The sequence below is a fragment of the Somniosus microcephalus genome, chromosome 9, assembly GCF_052327205.1.
Source record: "Somniosus microcephalus isolate GS21.2 chromosome 9, FLI_Smic_1.0, whole genome shotgun sequence".
NCBI lineage: Eukaryota > Metazoa > Chordata > Chondrichthyes > Squaliformes > Somniosidae > Somniosus > Somniosus microcephalus.
This window is the reverse complement of record NC_140995.1, coordinates 200,732,180-200,738,179: the sequence shown is the minus strand read 5'-3', so window position 1 is coordinate 200,738,179 and position 6,000 is coordinate 200,732,180.

Genomic DNA, 6,000 nt, shown 5'->3' with positions numbered 1-6,000 from the left:
CCTCTGTGCCCTCTTGCCAGGAGGCAAAAAGCCGTCCTGCCCAGGGTCCCGTCTCCTTGGAGACGGGAAGCGATTAAAGCCTATTAACTGCCTGTTAACAGGTAGTTAACAGGTAGAAAATAGGATTATCCCCATTTTTCATCCTGAAGTGTGGGCCTCCCGACCTGGGGGAACCCTGCCAGGGTGTAGGAGGTGAGTAGGAGGTCTGCGGGCGTCGGAGGAGTCTGAAAGTGCGATGTAGAGGTGAGTGATGGGTGCAAGTGTGGAGTGTTAAAGTGCTAGAAAATGTTAACTTACCTTTGTTTCTACCTACAGCCTTCAGCCGCTGTGGAGCTGGAATCCCTGACATCTCCATTGTAGAAATCACAGACTGGCTGTTGCATCCTCCGATCCAACAGCCAGCTGATTTCTGCAAAGTGGAAAGGTTTGATGAGTCCTGAACACAAAGTCTCATCAAACTACACAGAATGTCAGTGTTTGACAGCTTCACAGAGCAGTCAAACGATGACATTTCTTCTTTCAAAAATTCTTGACAGATGACACGTCATACGTTGACGTGCTCTGTCACGGACTTCCCTCTAATTGGCCTGCTGAGCCCGCTGGGCGGGCTTAACAAGGTCAATCGGGTGAAAATCCCGCAGGTTGGCCAGAAGCTGATGGAGGCGGGACTGAAACCCAGCAAGCAGCAGTCCCGCTTCCAACACGTCTCCATTCATAAAATCCAGCCCAAAGAGTCTGCAAAAGGATATAGATAGGTTAAGTAAGTGGGCAAAAATTTAGCAGATGGAGCATAATGTGGGAAAATGTGAGGTTATCCACTTTGGTAGGAAAAGTAAAAAAGCAAATTATTATTTAAATAGAGAGAGACTACAAAATGCTGTGGTACAGCGGTATTTGGCGGTCCTCATACATGAAACACAAAAGGGGAGGAAGGCCTGCAGTACCGCGGCGCTACATGGCATAGTGCGCGGCGCTGCTGCACGTAGCACCGCGATATTCGCTCACAGCGCCCCAAGAGGGAGGCGGGGTGCTTCCAGTACTGCCCCGCCTCCCTCTTGGTGTGCTACCAGTGAATTTCGTGCACGGGGGCGCTAAAAGTAGCGCCCCGGCGAAGTTAGTGCCAAGGGGCACGACCCAATTTTGCCCCCTTATGATTCTTAGGGGGTATGATAGGGTAGATGCAGAGAGGATGTTTCCCCTCATTGGGGAATCTAGAACTACTTTCAGGATAAGGGGTCGCCCATTTAAGATGGCGATGAGGAGGAATTTCTTCTCTCAGGGGTCGTGAATCTTTGGAATTCTCTACCCCAGAGAGCTGTGGAGGTGGAGTCATTGAATATATTCAAGGCGGAGCTATAGGAGTGTCAAGGGTTATGGGGAGCGGGTGGGAAAGTGGTGTTGAGGCCAAGATCAGATCAGCCATAATCTTATTGAATGGGGGAGCAGGCTCGAGAGGCCGAATGGCCTACGCCTGCTCCTATTTCTTATGTTCTTATGTTGTTACTGATCAAGAAAGTTCTCCTGAACACACTTCAGAAATTCTTCCCCATCTCTGCCCTTTATGCTATTATTATCCCAGTCTATATTAGGACAATTGCTGTCCCCCATTATTACTACTCTATCGTTCTTGCAAGTCTCGGTAATTCCCCTGCAAATTTTCTCCGCTAAGGAGGCGATTTTCCCAGTCCTGGGGATGGGGTTGGAGGCGGGGCTGCTGGGAAAAGGGCAGAATCTGTGAGCGGGTACCCATCCCGCCCCCAACCCACCTCCATGCCATCTTCCCAGGAGGCGGGTACCTGATCCGCGTCGGGTCCCGTCTCCTCGAGGCGGGAAGGGGATTAGTGCCAATTAACTGCCTGTTAACAGGCAGTTTTTTGGCTAATCCCTATTTTGAGCCCTAAAGTGCGGGCTTCCCGATGGCTCCGAACCTCGCCAGGGTCAGCGAGGCGAGCCGTGGGTCTGCGGGGGTCGGAGGAGCCGAAATGTCCGGTGTGCAGGTGAGTGATGGGTGCAAGTGTGGATAGGTAAGTATGTGAGGTAAGTGTGTGAGGTGACTCTAAAGTGTTTTAATAAGATTACTTACCTTTGCTTCTTCCTCCAGGCTTCATCCCTTTAGGCTGCGGAGCTGCCTCATCTCCACGGCAGAGATGACAGAATGGCTGCTGCATTCTCTGATGTAACAGCCATCTGATTTCTGCTCAGGAAAGAGGTTTGGTGAGTCTTGAGTACAAGGACTCACCAAAGAATAGAGATTGTCAGTGTTTGACAGCTTCACAGAGCTGTCAAACAATGACAATTCATCTGTCAAAAGTTTTTGACAGATGAAACGTCATACGCTGACATTCTCTGTAACCGGCTTTCCCTTAATTGGCCTGCTAAACCCGCTGGACGAGCTTAACAAGGTCAAATCAAGGGAAAATAGCATGGGTTGGCCGGACGTCGATGGAGGCGGGACTAAAACCCGACAAGCAGCAGTCCCGCCTCCATCACGTCCCCATTGATAAAATCACCCCCTATATCTTTCCCACTAGTTGGTGGCTTATAGAATACACCTAGCATTGTAATGGTATCTCTATTATTTCTTAACTCTAACCAAATAGATTCTTTCCTTGATCCCTCCAGGACATCCTCTCTCTCCATGGATTTGAAAATTGCATCTAAGAATTGCTTTCTATCCACGCAATATTTATAAACGTCACAAGATACTGACCTGCCCAGCTCTTGTGCTGGGACTGGAAGGAGAATTTCTGTATTGGCTCTTTAAAATGTATTTTTTATGGTGTGGTGCATCTCGGTTGTATTGTGCAAATACCGAAGTAAATCGCCACAGAACTATGCACTATCCTCACGACATAAACCTTTCCAAAATAAAAGAAAAGTGCCTAAACTAGTGAGAGTCGCTTACCCCCATAAGTTCTCTGGAAATTGCACTGTTCTGTCCTACAGGTGATTTTATCGCATATATCTGGAGCAGTGAGAAAAAAAAGATCGTTACATTCATGTTCCCTGCTGCTTATTGTCCCCTATGTGTTACTTGAATACTTCTGTATCAGAAGATTTCAGCATTGAAAACTTTCCAGGACACTCCAGTCATAACCTGGGATTGGCCAGAGTATGTATATGGTAGATGGGGATAGGGCTGCAATACTGGCAGGGTTGGGGGAAGGAGGGAAATTACAGTCGGGATAGGGATACCCCAGTTTGTCTCGTTTTCTGCCACTACCTCATCCAATTTCAGGCAGGGTTGTGGAGGAAAATCCAACCCTCAGTGTCAACCATCTCTGTGTTCAAGACCTGAGGCCTCCCTGGCCATTCCAGTGTATTCCTGCTTGCCAGATGGGTGGTGGGGGGCACCACACGCACCCCCCCCTCCCCGCCCCCGGAAATGTAAATCAGATTTCTAATATGGCGGGCACCCTTGTGCCGCGTGCGCCTGTCAGGGCAGGTAAATCTGCGAACCTCCCTTTGACCCCAGAAGGCTTTCCAGGGATGGCAGCGAAAGTTCTTTGAGGCCCTGAACCCAGTGTAATTCTCAGGATCACTGCCCCGTGGATTTTCGGAGCCATGACTCTTCCTGTCTGCAGCATTTCCTACATTACAACAGTGACTACACTACAAAAGTGCTTCCTTGGCTGTAAAGCGCTTTGGAACAGCCTGTGGTTGTGAAAGGTGCTATATAAATGCAAGTTTTTCTTTCTTTTTTGTGCCATCCCTCAGTTTGTCTCTGAATTCCCCCATGAGCAAAAAGAGAAAGGCAGCGCTGGGCTAGAAATTCGTTATAGCCAAGGAACCGGCGGTGTCAACAGAAAAGTTGGAGAATTAGTGCCAGGCGCAAATGCTTTAGACTGCACGCAAAATTCAAGCTTACAGCTCAATAAAATGATTGGAGTCCTAAATCAAGTCTTAAAACCCAAGCTCATTGGCATTAGACTTAAAGAGTGGACCAATATCAGGTACAGTCTAATCGCAAGTCATGATTGTCAGAGGCTTTTTTCACTACTTAAAGGGGATGTTCATTGATGCGGCAGCATCTCATTCTCAGCATTACTGGCTGTGCAGCTGGCTCAGCAAGCAGAAGCAGAACACGAAGAAGGAGCCAGAGGACTGAACCAGGTGTGCTCATGGCAGATCTACGCCCCAGGGAGCGAGCATGCAGATTCTCTGATGAAGCATTGGAAGCATTGGTTTTTGCTGTGGAGAGATGGCGGGCAGTGCTCTACCCGACAAGTGGCAGGAGGCCCTCGCCACAAGTCTTCCGCACCATGTGGAGGGAGGTAGCACAGCATGTCTCGGGCAGCACTGTGGTCCCCAGGACCACACACAGCGCAGGAAGAAATTTAACGACCTCACTCAGGTGGTCAGGGTGAGTGAATGCTTCAACAAATGCTACATACCACCATCTGAACCACAATCGTCACACACTGCCCAAAGCACCACACCCATGGCACTCAGCCACCAACAATCTCTACCTACCAACACTCATACCCACATCTCACACCTTGCACCCAATGGCAGCTATTCAACTATGGCAGGCACATCACCCAAACACATTGCTCCACACTCACTCACACACACTTTTCTTTCTCTTGCAGGCCAAGGTGGCTCATGACAGGAGGGAGCAGGAGCACACAGATGGAGGACAAGCCGATACCCAACCACTGTCTGCGCTGGAGAATCGAGTGCTGCAGATCATTGTGCGTTGGGTGGTGGGCGCCAGGTGGCGGGTGCCATGGCCACTGGCGACATTGACCCCCTTGGGGACAACAACGGTATGTTCTTCCCTGCTCCGTCTCTCACATCCCACTTCCCCCTTAGCCCACAAGCGTTCGCACTTTCCAGCTAATCATGCTGTATGCATGCCTTTCTCCCTTCCTGCCCCCCTCCCCTCAACTTAACCCGACTCTTGTGCCTTTATGCTTTCAGATAATCAGCAAGCACCTGAGCAGCCTGTCACTGAGGGCACCATTGAGAGCGAGGCGGGAGAAGAGGAGGAGGAAGAACACACCGCGTCACTGCATCTCTCACCCGCAGACATCAGCTCAGATACTGGCACTACATGTTCTTTAGAGGCTAGCATATTAGCGGGATCTGTACCGGGTGAGGCACCGGGGACATAGAAACATAGAAACATAGAAGATAGGAGCAGGAGTAGGCCATTCGGCCCCTCGAGCCTGCTCCACCATTCAATGAGATCATGGCTGATCATCCAAATTCAGTACCCTGTCCCTGCCTTCTCCCCATATTCCTTGATCCCTTTAGCCTTAAGAAATATATCCAACTCCTTCTTGAATATATTTAATGAATTGGCCTCCAATGCCTTCTGTGGTAGAGAATTCCACAAGTTCACCACTCTCTGGGTGAAGAAATTCCTCCTCATCTCTGTCCTAAATGGCTTACCCTTTACCCTTAGACTGTGACCCCTTGTTCTGGACTCCCCTGCCATTGGGAACATCCTTCCTGCATCTAGTCTGTCTAGTCCTGTGAGAATTTTATAAGTTTCAATGAGATCCCCTCTCATTCTTCTAAACTCCAGTGAGTATAAGCCCAATCGACCCAATCTCTCCTCATACGTCAGTCCTGCCATCCCAGGTATCAGTCTGGTGAATCTTCGCTGCACTCCCTCCATGGCAAGAACATCCTTTCTCAGATAAGGCGACCAAAACTGCACACAATACTCAAGGTGTGGTCTCACCAAGGCCCTGTACAACTGCAGCAAGATATCCTTGCTCCTGTACTCGAATCCTCTCGCTACGAAGGCCAACATACTATTTGCCGCCTTAACCGCCTGCTGCACCTGCATGCTTACCTTCAGCGACTGGTGCACAAGGACACTCAGGTCTCCTTGCACTTCCCCTTTTCCCAATCTATTGCCGTTCAGATAATAATCTGCCTTCCTGTTTTTGCCACCAAAGTGGATAACCTCGCATTTATCCACATTATACCGCATCTGCCATGCTTCTGCCCAATCACCCAACCTGTCCAAATCATACTGGAGTTTCT